Below are 14853 nucleotides of genomic sequence, written 5' to 3'. Positions count from 1 at the left end.
TCGAGTGCCACCAGTATCTTCCAACCGCCAACGGTCGTGGACTCTGGCTTTGTTAGCATGGACCTTCTCACGTGTTCTCCACAGCATGTTGGTCAGAACATTCCTACTCCTGTGTCGAACACACAATTCAATACAGTTTGTGGCGTCGAGCGAGTCTTCAGATTTCTCTGACTTATGTAAAATGGTTGTATTGTCAAAATTCATACTTCTGCATACCACCCTCAAAGCAATGGGCTTGTCGAGCGATGGCATCGCACCCTGAAGTCTGCCCTGCGTTGCCATGACTCACTATGGACAGAGGCACTGCCCTTCGTGCTTCTTGGCCTTCGTGCGACTTTCAAGGAAGACCTCAAGGGTTCCGTAGCCGAGTTTGTGTATGGCCAACCTCTGGTTTTGCCTGGAGAATTAGTCACTCCAACCCCACTTCCATGGCCCTCTGAACTCCCTTCACTTCTCGAGCAGGTGCGCTTGCACTGCAGCAAAATTCAGCCGCCACCTCCGGCTGCTCATACACCTCCGCGCGTGTACGTACCGCACACACTAGACTCTTGTGAGTACGTGTTTCTCAGAGACGACTCAGTTAAAGCCCCACTTCAGTCACCCTACACAGGTCCTTACAAGGTCATCAAACGCTCTGAGAATAACACGGATCTCCTCATAAAAGACTCTGTACCCACGGTCTCACTCAACCGAGTGAAACCAGCTTTCATTGAGCCTCAGGTGAACCTCCATGATTCTGCCCCTATTTCTCCCACTCCTGCTTCGAGCGGCCATCCACCTTCCCACACCATGCATTTGGGTATTGATTCTCCACAGCGTGTTTCTCTGCCGAGCACTGCTCCTTCTCCACGTTCATCTAATTCGAGTGGCCAATCTTTTCGGGGCTTCACTCCTCACAGCCCTTGCAGTCGAACTGCCAACCACTCGGATTCTATCATTGTGTTACCATCTTCGTGTGACAGCTCTTTGTCATGCCGTTCAATCCACGCTGGCTCCTCGTTGCCTTCGGCCACGCTCCCTCGTCTGTCAGCTGATCGCCCGAGGTTGTCTCCTGCACAGTCTAGTGCACCTGCCACCCCCCTCTTAGCAGATGCTTCCCCCTGCCATGGCTTTCCCACACCTCCCTGCCTCCCTACCATTGATCGTACAGGTGCCATCCAAGAATTCACAACACATGTGCACCCTGATGACATACATAAATTATCTGTTGTCGTAGATGGCGATACAGTGTGTGTGGTACTCGCGTGTGACAATATTGAGGGAGGACGTGCAGAATCTCGTGTGGTGCGCCGCTTTAAATTGAGCAGAAGTGCTGCGTGTGGCAATTTGTGTGCCTTTGTTAGGCCTTCTGGCAAGGTGATTCTCTGCCTGCCAGCTGACGAAGTGCTACACCTTCACTCCAGGACGGGACGTCGTCTTCAGCCGCCGGCGTCACTTGCTGACTTCACCGTGGCCCCGTCGACGTACCGGGTTTCACCCCCCCAGTCTCCTACCAGTCGACCGCTTCCGCCTGACACAGAAGAACTGTGCGTTACCTTCCTAACTTCTCACCCCCCCCCCCCCCCCCCACTCACAGGGACGTACTCCACACTGCGCGGGGGGAGGGGGGGGGGGGTGCTATGTGGCGTAGAGTGCCATAAAAATCGATATTTGTTCTGTGCATAAGTGTGCTATCTTTGAGGGGAGGGCTTTGGAGAGGATGTTGGACGCTAACGGCAGTTAGCCTCCGGACTTGTATCTGTGTAGAAGCTAAGTGTGAATAAGTCTGTATATGAGAGAATTCTAGTTGTTTACCTACAACTATACCATATTCCCTCAATGTATTCTTTGGCAGAACTGTGAACCGCAAAAGCTGATTTGCTATGAAATATGTTATGTATACGAAACATTCGTGCCAGTAACTTATGAAAATATTGTTTTGTAAGCATCCGAAAATTCTCAAAAATAACCTCTTTCTCAAGTAATTGTGCAATGAAATTAGGGAACAATTGTTCTAAACTAGGATTGGCCTACTGTTCTCAGAAAATTTAAAAGAGCACAATAAATTTAAGTGCATAATTGACAATAACAGTACCAGTTTATTGTGGCACTTTCAAATGTTGGAAATTCCACAATATATCACCGTATCAACAGGTACTGGTATGATGAATGAAAGATTATGCAGAAATGACATGAATAATAAAATACATGAATCTAGAACTTCAAATTGGCACATGATTCATTTACCTGTGGCCTCACACAAAGGAAATTCTGAAGTCAGCTTTTATACATAAATAAACATGTGTATTGCATGGATTTTTCACTTAGCTGATCCTGTGTGCACTTCTACACTGGCATGCCAAAGAAGATGACTGCAGCATGAGATTATCTTCGTCCAAATTGCTAAAATGTACAGCTAACAATGCTTTGGGTTGTATTGTATCTTTCCATACCTGTCAGACAGGACAAAGGAAGTCAGTATTACAACCCTTCATCAAGAATTCAAAGGCACAGAAAAGTCATCCATGTCCTCTGCATGAAGTCTTATACAGCCCTGAGGTGCAAATCAGTGATGTGGCTCCACTCAAGGAAACTGGAGGCCTACTCAATGACTGTAAAGCTTTGACATGAGGGGCTACCTTCGGTGCTCATCAGAGTGATGAGGATGTGACAACAAGACCTGAATGTGAAAATCCTCCAGTGCTGCCACACAGAGGTCCTCTGACAAGATCTAGTTCTAGGATGCTGCAGTAGGTTCCAATGGGATCTTTTGCTGTTTCTTCAGGAGAGGGAACAACACTATGAGCTGTGCTGAATGTAGTGTGGAGTGACAGCAACATTGGCTGATGTGCTTGGGTCACCAGTTCAAAAGCCATCACCAGCAAATATTTGTTATTTAGTATGTACTATCTCCAGAAGGTTCGAAAAATTTCTTATCTTATCTGGGATATCCCATTTTTGTATAAATAGCACCCATTGCCTCAGAGGCAGTTCTGTACTGGCTGTACATTGGTGTCCATCATAAACATGCTTTCCCTGAGTGTTGCATTTCATCAGTGATACATGAGATGCACCTGCTATAGCCTACATTATTAGTTTAATTATTGGACCTTGTAAAGGGTCACCCTCCTCTAACATTACCTTTATTCAAGAGAAGTTATCGATACCAAAAATACTTTCTACCTTTTAAACAGGTTAATATTATCTCAGCTGTTTTTCTAAAAGAATTTCATATGATTTTGTATACAATGTATTATATTTCAGGCTAAAATGTAGCAAAAGAAATTACTTTTTTTGTTACAGTCGATATGTACTAGTATGTGACTGTAGCCTTTCCTGGCATAAACTATTGATGAAGGTTTCTCAAGTCTCCAGCTGTATGGTAGCATTGTTATCTCTTGAAGTTTCGGGAAGTCTCATACTACCCATCTTCGCCCGAAACGTTGCGAGATATCAACACTACCACCCGGCTAAAGACCCAAGAAACCTTCATTGATATGTACTAGTTCTGTATGTACAGTTAAAATTGATCTTCTTTTAGAGAAATCTGAAATTACGAAATATTCAGCACACTTAAAATTCCTATTATTAATTTCACAATCTGATGCTAATTATTAAATTTATTTCTGGATTCATTTATAAAATAATAATAGAAATTAATAGAAAGTCACTTGTCAACAAAATTTGTAAACTCTTTTGGAATATTGTTGGTGCTGTGGAGTGGGGTTAATAGTGTGCATGCCTCTGATGTGCTTGGACATGTTTGTATGTTTGGCAATAACAATGCAATTTTTTATAATGAAGTGGAAATTGTAAAGACAGTGTGAGATATAAAAATGTGAAAAAATAAAAATCAAGATAAAAACGCAATTCTTCAGTAGTTATTACGCCAATTGGAACCACGAAAGTCTATAAAGTCAAAAATTTCAGCCTCAGGAATCAACCCCTAGACATGAGGAACTGGAGCCCACTATGAGAAAACAAGATAAGGAAAAAGTTTATTGTAAATCTTACTCCTTTTGAAGCTTATTAAAAGAGTTTATTTTAAAGAGTGACAATCAACAGGTGATGTGAGGGAGGGTAAGATTACAATCTGACATAAAATACTATTTTGTATAGAAAAATATGAAGTCCAAGATAATCATTATTATTTGTTAGTTCGGCAATTTATTCCATGTAGAAACAATAGTAATAGAGCTTAGGTGCTTATGAAGTGTACTGTAAATAGATATCTTATTTTGGTATTTCACCAAAGTCTATTCACATAATAAAAAAAACCAGTTTAATGACAATATTAATCAATATGTTTGGAATTCTTGTAAACTTTACCCACAAAATACAATCTGTAATTAAGAAGGAAATCAATATTTTATATTTTTGCATTATTGGATCAGCTCCAAAGGACTGTTTTGCACAGTAAATTATGAAATTCACAATTACAACTGCTATATTTCAATCTGGAAATTTATTTCATGTAAAACTAACACAACAAGAACTCTTGTAATTAACATTTTTAACTGTAAGTCATGTCTCTGGTACTTTCAATAATTACTGTTTTCTTTCCAGAATGAGATTTTCCCTCTGCAGCGGAGTGTGCGCTGCTATGAAACTTCCCGGCAGATTAAAACTGTGTGCCCGACCGAGACTCGAACTCGGGACCTTTGCCTTTCGCGGGCAAGTGCTCTACCAACTGAACTACCGAAGCACGACTCATGCCCGGTACTCACAGCTTTACTTCTGCCAGTACCTCGTCTCCTACCTTCCAAACTTTACAGAAGCTCTCCTGCGAACCTTGCAGAACTGGCACTCCTGAAAGAAAGGATATTGCAGAGACATGGCTTAGCCACAGCCTGGGGGATGTTGCCAGAATGAGATTTTCACTCTGCAGCAGAGTGTGCCCTGATATGAAACTTCCTGGCAGATTAAAACTGTGTGCCCGACCGAGACTCGAACTCGGGACCTTTGCCTTTCGCGGGCAAGTGCTCTACCAGCTGAGCTACCGAAGCACGACTCACGCCCGGTACTCACAGCTTTACTTCTGCCAGTACCTCATCTCCTACCTTCCAAACTTTACAGAAGCTCTCCTGTGAACCTTGCAGGAGAGCTTCTGTAAAGTTTGGAAGGTAGGAGACGAGGTACTGGCAGAAGTAAAGCTGTGAGTACCGGGCGCGAGTCGTGCTTCGGTAGCTCAGTTGGTAGAGCACTTGCCCGCAAAAGGCAAAGGTCCCGAGTTTGAGTCTCGGTCTGGCACACAGTTTTAATCTGCCAGGAAGTTTCATATCAGCGCACACTCCGCTGCAGAGTGAAAATCTCATTCTGGAAACATCCCCCAGGCTGTGGCTAAGCCATGTCTCCTCAATATCCTTTCTTTCAGGAGTGCTAGTTCTGCAAGGTTCGCAGGAGAGCTTCTGTAAAGTTTGGAAGGTAGGAGACGAGGTACTGGCAGAAGAAAAGCTGTGAGTACCGGGCGTGAGTTGTGCTTCAGTAGCTCAGTTGGTAGAGCACTTGCCCGCGAAAGGCAAAGGTCCCGAGTTCGAGTCTCGGTCGGGCACACAGTTTTAATCTGCCAGGAAGTTTCATATCAGCGCACACTCCGCTGCAGAGTGAAAATCTCATTCTGGAAACATCCCCCAGGCTGTGGCTAAGCCATGTCTCCTCAATATCCTTTCTTTCAGGAGTGCTAGTTCTGCAAGGTTCGCAGGAGAGCTTCTGTAAAGTTTGGAAGGTAGGAGACGAGGTACTGGCAGAAGTAAAGCTGTGAGTACTGGGCGTGAGTCGTGCTTCGGTAGCTCAGTTGGTAGAGCACTTGCCCGCGAAAGGAAAAGGTCCCGAGTTCGAGTCTCGGTTGGGCACACAGTTTTAATCTGCCAGGAGGTTTCATATCAGCGCACACTCCGCTGCAGAGTGAAAATCTCATTCTGGGAACATCCCCCAGGCTGTGGCTAAGCCATGTCTCCACAATATCCTTTCTTTCAGGAGTGCTAGTTCTGCAAGGTTCACAGGAGAGCTTCTGTAAAGTTTGGAAGGTAGGAGACGAGGTACTGGCAGAAGTAAATCTGTGAGTGCCGTGCGTGAGTCGTGCTTCGGTAGCTCAGTTGGTAGAGCACTTGCCCACGAAAGGCAAAGGTCCCAAGTTCGAGTCTCGGTCGGGCACACAGTTTTAATCTGCTAGGAAGTTTCACTATTTTCTTTATTTGATTGTTAAAAAGACATATATACACTATCTGCAGCAGCAGGAGGTGGTGGAGAGGATGAAATTCACAATACTGAGATGTAAACTTGTGTTAACTTTTAGAAAACCCAGATTGCAGAATTAATGGTTTTTGAAGCTACTAAGACAGATTTACACTTTGGATTCTACTTGAAAGACTACCAAACTCGAGTATTCCAGTGTATTAAAATTACTTGTAGAGACAAATACTTATTTGAAAGTTCGTAACTGGTCATATTTAAAGTATATATGTTCATGCTTGATTAGTAGATGATATGTCATACACCGTAGAACTGGGGTTTTTATACATTTATGTGGCTCTCAGTTTTCTAACAGATGATTGTTTCAGATATTGCTCACCAAGTAAAAAGTCGCTGAGTGCACCCACTTTCCAAGTGGAAGGTAACCTTATAAATTTTATGTAACAATTTTGGAAAATACAAAATCAAACTATGGAAACTCCAAGTTGGAATATCAACACTGTCAGGAAAAGATAGATTACTACTAACTGTAAAGAGGACACACCAACTTGCAGACAGGCACAATTAAAAGACACTTACACATTAGCTTTTGGCCACAGTCTTCATCAGAAAAAGAAAGAGAATCACACACACACATTCATTCACACAAATAGGCACACCATACACATACATGACCATCATCTCTGGCAGCTCGGACCAAAATGGAAAAGAAAAAAATTGATTTTGGCAACAACAACAACACACAAGCAGATTCAAATAGTAAAACATAAAATGACATGAATTGAATAAATTGTGGTCTAAAATTCAGAAAAATAACTCTGTGGCCAGGAATCTGCAGACAACAGCATCATTAAACAGATGAGTACTATTTTCTTTAATGAAAGTTTGTGACTGTATTAAATTGTTTGATAGGAACTGTGTGTGTGAAGTTTATGATTGTGTTGTACCAATGTAATCACCAAGAATAAGCAGGAATCAGGCGAAAACATATTGGCAGAGGACAATTCATGTTTTTGTCAACAAAGAATGTTGTTATTTATGCAGCTTAAGAAAATTTTTGGTGAAATAATAATAATAATAATAATAATAATAATGTTTGGTGAAGTAAGAAACAATAATAATAATAATAATAATACCCGTGGAGGCCCGGGAAAAGAATAGGCCTCCGGTATGTTCTGCCAGTCGTAAAAGGCGATGAAAAGAACAAACCACTAATAGGGCTAACCCCCCTTTTAGTGTGATTAGTTGGTTCAGGACAGAACTAATGATGCCTCGGACAAGTGCTGTCATGGTCGGGGATGACGCTTGAACCCTATGCCTGCCCACAATGGTAACGACACTGCTAGCCAACTGGAAAATGATTTAAATCCAAATAGAGGTGTTTTGCAGGATATGCTTCCTGCAACCACCCTAGAAGGAAAACAAAGATAGAGGATGAGATAGTCAGATGAAGTTAATCGATGCCTCATGTTCTGTTATTACCAAGCAACAAACCTAGGAACGAACACAACTGGATACAAATCACAAGAGAACATGCATGTCTTGACAATATTTTTGTAAATTTTAAAACAACAGAAGAATCATGTTTTGTAACAGTATTTCCATATTCTGATCATGATTCAGTATCTTTAAATTATACAAGTAGGTTCCCTCTTGATAAGAGTAATGTAAATAAGCTTATCCCAGAAGTTGTGGTCACTAGACCAGTCACAGATGAGAAAATTGACAGGTTTCGTACGTCCCTTTCTAACAGAGATTGGTTTGGCCTGTGTTATGATGAGACACATTATACTCTAAGCAATTATCTGCCAGCAAAGGTACTATTTGATAGGTTTCTCAAAGCATTTTTGGGACACTTTAATGACTGCATTCCAATAAAGTAATGCAAAGTAACTGACAGAGTCCTAAAAGCAAAAGTTCCAAATAGACAAAATACATGGTATACAAAACAGCTGTCTACTATGAAAAATCAAGTTATGTTGTTGTACAATATTTATAAAAATCTGAAAACCAACCATGCTAAATTAGCCTATGTTAGATTTAGGGATGAGTACAAAAAAGCTATTGTGGAAGCCAAACAAGCACACAATCTCAGAAGTATTGAGAAATTCACCAATAAGTGCAAAGCAGCATGGACACTAATAAATAGTGTCGCCAAAGATAAAAGAATTGACAAAATTAGTATCTCTCCCCAGGAATTTAATGACTTTTTTATTAAATCAGTTGAGGAAGTAGGAAGTGCTATAATTAAACCTGAAATCAGCTCATCACAATTACTGTCAAAAAATATTGCTAGGTCATCAACAAACACAAATACCTTCAATTTTTCTGAGGTCTCACCTGGTGTTGTGTTAAGAATAGTGAAGCAGTTAAAATCATCAGACAGTGTAGACATATATGACCTGTCTTGTAACATGCTGAAGAAAGTAATAGACTGTATAGTGTACCCCCTAACATATTGTATAAACAAGTGTATACTGGAGGGTTTTTTCCCTGATGAGCTTAAACTGTCTAGGGTAGTTCCAGTACATAAAAAAGGAGATAAAAATTCTGTCTCAAGTTACAGGCTAATATCCATAGTCCCAGTTTTCTCAAAAGTTCTAGAATGCATAATTTACCAACAATTATCTGTTTACTTTGATAACATAGGATTAATAAGTGGATCACAGTATGGCTTTAGGAAAAAGCTGTCAACCATTGATGCCATAGACAATGTTGTTAAATACATCCATCAAGTATTTGAAGATAAATGCTTTGCTCAAGTGACTTTTTGTGACCTAAGCAAAGCCTTTGACTGTGTAGAACATACACTACTACTCAAAAAAATGGACTTTTATGGTGTTAAAGGTAACAGCCTTAAGCTATTAAGATCATATTTACAAAACCGTAAGCAAGCCGTCTGTGTTGGGAAAGAAATGTCCAGTATAGAACAAGTTAAGGTAGGTGTTCCGAAGGGATCCGTGCTGGGCCCTTTCCTTTTCCTAATAATGATAAATGACCTGCCATCATTTATTAAATCCAGAACAGTACTCTATGCTGATGATACAACGTTTCTGAACAGCAGTAATGATCTTAATAGCCTTAAAACATGTGTTACAGAGACAATTGAGCAAGCTGCACTCTGGTTTAAAGCAAATGGGTTCTTGCTTAATGAAAGCAAAACACAGCAGATGATATTTAGTTTAAAAGACAAGTTTCCATCAGATGATCCTAGTTGTGTTAAACTTTTGGGGGTATATTTGGATGATAAACTTTCTTGGAATCCACATGTTAAGTATATTAGTGGTAAATTGTCTAGGGTAATCTATTTGTTAAGGCGATTAATGCACTGTGTACCTAAAAATTATGTTAGAGTATCTTACTACTCATTTTTCCAAAGCATCATATCCTATGGTATTATTTTATGGGGAAACTCCACTTGTGTGCATGATATACTATTGCTGCAAAAGAAAGCTATTAGGATAATTACAGGCTCACCATACAAGGCTCATTCTAAACCTTTGTTTACTCAACAAAAAATCATGACAGTAATAAACCTATATATTTATTATGTTTTAATCTACACAAAAAAGAACTTACCTAAAGTAAAACGCAGGGCAAATATACATTGTTACAGCACTAGGACAAACAGCTCTATCTATACGCCCTACCACAGACTGTCAAAATCAGTTAACAGTTATGAACTTATGGACCACAAATTATTTAACAAACTTCCACAAGCTATACAAAATTTACCAGAGCAACAATACAAACAAACACTTTATGACTGGTTAGTTGTAAACCCATTCTACAATGTAAAGGATTTCATGACCTGTGATATTAAACTGTAACGTTCTTAACAATTCTGTTCTTTTATAGCATGTACTGTACTGTATTGTATTATGTGTATGACTTTGTCTATTGCTGTAATGGCTTAAAGACAATAAAATTATTATTATTATTATTATTATTATTACTACACAACATTTATTACCAGAAACCAAGAATTAAAATTTTTAACAGAACAACGACTAGCTGATCAGATCCGTGTAATAATAAAAAATAACAGGATACCCCAGTCAGAATTAGAAAACATCAAACAACAAGTACAACAAATACTGGAACAAAATAATGTGCAATCAGAAGAAGAAGAAAATACAGTAATGGACTCAAACATCCCAGAGCAAACAAACAAATAACAACACGCATCAATTAAACAATCAGAGGAAAATGAAATCATAAGACAGCCACCAGAACATGCACAAATAGAACACGAAGTGACACACATGTTAGATATAGAAGAAAAATTTCAGCTGACATATATAGAATACAAAGACACAAATACAGACATTAGGCCATTCTTGCATAGACCACCAAATAACCCACAAGTCAAAACAACAATAAAAACTATCAACACAATCATACACAACAAAATAAATGAAAACACAACTGTGGAAGAGTTACAACTACCGGTTTATATAGCAGCACTCACTACACTAAATATACACACTAGGCAGAGATCAGAACGAACCAACACACAGAAGAAACCCACAAAACCAGCATCGCAACACAAGCTACAGATCAGAATAGAAAAACTGAGAAAAGACATCAGACAGCTAACACAATTTATAAGAAATAAAATATTAGACAAAAAACGAAAAAGGTTAGGTAAAATCTCACAACAAGAAGTGATAGAGCAATTAGATGAAAAGAAGCAGAAATTACAAGCATTGGCCAAACGACTTAGAAGATACAAAAAAAGTGAAAATAGAAGGAAACAAAACCAAACATTCAACACAAACCAAAAGAAATTTTACCAGACAATAGATAACACACACATTAAAATAGACAATCCGCCAAACATAACAGACATGGAACACTTCTGGAGCAACATATGGTGAAACCCGGTACAACATTAACTAAAACCAAAATGATGCAATTTGAAGCTAAATCAGTAGAAAGGAGTGAAATAAAGATAACTTGCAATGATCAGGATATCACAGAAGCAAACCACGTGAAGTTCTTAGCCCTAAATCTTGACAAAAATTTAAATTGGAAGGTACACATAGAGTACTTAGCAAATCAACTGAACAACTTAGCATTTGCAATGTGTATTTTGTCAGGTGCCACAAACATAGATACCAGAAAGATAGTTTATCACTGCTACTTTGAGTCAGTTATTCGTTATGGCATAATCTTCTGGGGAAATTCAGCAAATGTCACTAGGCTCCTAGTATTACAAAAGAAAGTAGTTAGAAACATGTGTGTTGCAAAAAAACGGGAATCCTGTCGACCACTGTTAAAAAATTTAAAAGTACTATCTATCCCCTCACTTTACATATATGAGATGGTGGTGTTCCTATATAGAAATCAACATACACTAGACAATTTCCGTTTTGACCACAACTACAGCACTCGCCACAGAGATAACTTCAAACTTCCAACACATCGTTTAAAACTTTATGCCCAAACGCCAGAGTATATGGGGTTAAAAATTTTCAATAAAATAAAAGGCAGTAATATATTTAAAATGGAGATTGGTTCACTGAAAAGATTGCTCTTTACTCTCCTGGTGGAAAAGTGTTATTATTCTGTCGATGAATTCATTGAGGACAGCTTCACAATCTGAACACAGGGATTGTAATACATTTATTATTTTATGTACATGTGTAGCTGTAACTTAGAAATGTAAAATATAATGTAAACTTTTGTAGTTCTCTTAAAAAAGTGAAAAAAGTTTCTTTTGTAAACCTTGACATGTCTCCTGTACATCAAATCAAATGATTTGAAAATTGTATGTAATGAGATGAATAAACCACATACCACATACCACAACATAACAGACATGCACGGTGGATACAAGCAGAAACAGACACGTACAAGATGATACCACAAATGCCTGAAGTGATAATCTTGCAACATGAAGTCACCCGAGCAATTAATTCTACACACAATTGGAAAGCCCCTGGAAATGATAAAATAGCAAATTTCTGGCTAAAGAAGTTCAGCTCAACACATTCACATCCAACTAAATTATTTAACAGTTACATGGCAGACCCATACACATTCCCTGATACACTTACACTTGGAATATCTTATCTGAAACCTAAACATCAAGCAGACACAGCAAACCCAGCTAAATATCGCCCCATAACATGCCTACCAGCAATATACAAAATATTCACTTCAGTCATTACACAGAAATTAATGACACATACAACACAGGGGCAGGGGCAGATGTGGATTCTGACCACAATCTATTGGTTATGAACTGCAGATTGAAACTGAAGAAACTGCAAAAAAGTGGGAATATAAGGAGATGGGACCTGGATAAACTGAAAGAACCAGAGGTTGTAGAGAGTTTTAGGGAGAGCATAAGGGAACAATTGACAGGAATGGGGGAAAGAAATACAATAGAAGAAGAATGGGTAGCTCTGAGATATGAAGTAGTGAAGGCAGCAGACGATCAAGTAGGTAAAAAGGCGAGGGCTAATAGAAATCCTTGGGTAACAGAAGAAATATTGAATTTAATTGATGAAAGGAGAAAATATAAAAATGCAGTAAATGAAGCAGGCAAAAAGGAATACAAACGTCTCAAAAATGAGATCGACAGGAAGTGCAAAATGGCTAAGCAGGGATGGCTAGAGGACAAATGTAAGGATGTAGAGGCTTGTCTCACTAGGGGTAAGATAGATACTGCCTACAGGAAAATTAAAGAGACCTTTGGAGAGAAGAGAACCACTTGTATGAATATCAAGAGCTCAGATGGCAACCAAGTTCTAAGCAAAGAATGGAAGGCAGAAAGGTGGAAGGAGTATGTAGAGGGTTTATACAAGGGCGATGTACTTGAGGACAATATTATGGAAATGGAAGAGGATGTAGATGAAGATGAAATGGGAGATAAGATACTGCGTGAAGAGTTTGACAGAGCACTGAAAGACCTGAGTCGAAACAAGGCCCCGGGAGTAGACAACATTCCATTAGAACTACTGACAGCCTTGGGAGAGCCAGTCCTGACAAAACTCTACCATCTGGTGAGCAAGATGTATGAGACAGGCGAAATACCCTCAGACTTCAATAATGTAATAATGTAATAACTCCGATCCCAAAGAAAGCAGGTGTTGACAGATGTGAAAATTACCGAACTATCAGTTTAATAAGTCACAGCTGCAAAATACTAACGCAAATTCTTTACAGACGAATGGAAAAACTGGTAGAAGCAGACCTCGGGGAGGATCAGTTTGGATTGCGTAGAAATGTTGGAACACGTGAGGCAATACTAACCTTACGACTTATCTTAGAAGAAAGATTAAGAAAAGGCAAACCTACGTTTCTAGCATTTGTAGACTTAGAGAAAGCTTTTGACAATGTTAACTGGAATACTCTCTTTCAAATTCTGAAGGTGGCAAGTATAAAATACAGGGAGCGAAAGGCTATTTACAATTTGTACAGAAATCAGATGGCAGTTATAAGAGTCGAGGGGCATGAAAGGGAAGAGTGGTTGGGAAAGGAGTGAGACAGGGTTGTAGCCTCTCCCCGATGTTATTCAATCTGTATATTGAGCAAGCAGTAAAGGAAACAAAAGAAAAATTCGGAGTAGGTATTAAAATTCATGGAGAAGAAGTAAAAACTTTGAGGTTCGCCGATGACATTGTAATTCTGTCAGAGACAGCAAAGGACTTGGAAGAGCAGTTGAACGGAATGGACAGTGTCTTGAAAGGAGGATATAAGATGAACATCAACAAAAGTAAAACGAGGAAAATGGAATGTAGACGAATTAAGACGGGTGATGCTGAGGGAATTAGATTAGGAAATGAGACACTTAAAGTTGTAAAGGAGTTTGCTATTTGGGGAGCAAAATAACTGATGATGGGCGAAGTAGAGAGGATATAAAATGTAGACTGGCAATGGCAAGGAAATCGTTTCTGAAGAAGAGAAATTTGTTAACATCGAGTATAGATTTAAGTATCAGGAAGTCGTTTCTGAAAGTATTTGTATGGAGTGTAGCCATGTATGGAAGTGAAACATGGACGATAACTAGTTTGGACAAGAAGAGAATAGAAGCTTTCTAAATGTGGTGCTACAGAAGAATGCTGAAGATAAGGTGGGTAGATCATGTAACTAATGAGGAGGTATTGAATAGGATTGGGGAGAAGAGAAGTTTGTGGCACAACTTGACTAGAAGAAGGGATCGGTTGGTAGGACATGTTTTGAGGCATCAAGCGATCACAAATTTAGTATTGGAGGGCAGCATGGAGGGTAAAAATCGTAGAGGGAGACCAAGAGATGAATACACTAAGCAGATTCAGAAGGATGTAGGTTGCAGTAGGTACTGGGAGATGAAGAAGCTTGCGCAGGATAGAGTAGCATGGAGAGCTACATCAAACCAGTCTCAGGACTGAAGACCACAACAACAACAAACAACAACACAGAAAAAAATTATGAATGAAGAACAAAAAGGCTGTTGCAAAGGAGCACGAGGATGTAAAGAGCAACTGATAATAGATGCAGAGGTGACATATCAAGATAAAACTAAACAAAGGTCGCTACACTACGCATACATTGATTACCAAAAAGCTTTTGATAGTGTACCCCACTCATGGTTACTACAAATATTGGAAATATACAAAGTAGATCTTAAATTGATACGGTTCCTAAACATAGTAATGAAAAATTGGAAAACCACACTTAATATCCAAACAA

Source organism: Schistocerca americana, chromosome 7 (assembly GCF_021461395.2).
Source record: "Schistocerca americana isolate TAMUIC-IGC-003095 chromosome 7, iqSchAmer2.1, whole genome shotgun sequence".
Classification (NCBI taxonomy): domain Eukaryota; kingdom Metazoa; phylum Arthropoda; class Insecta; order Orthoptera; family Acrididae; genus Schistocerca; species Schistocerca americana.
Note: the sequence above shows the minus strand (reverse complement) of the source record.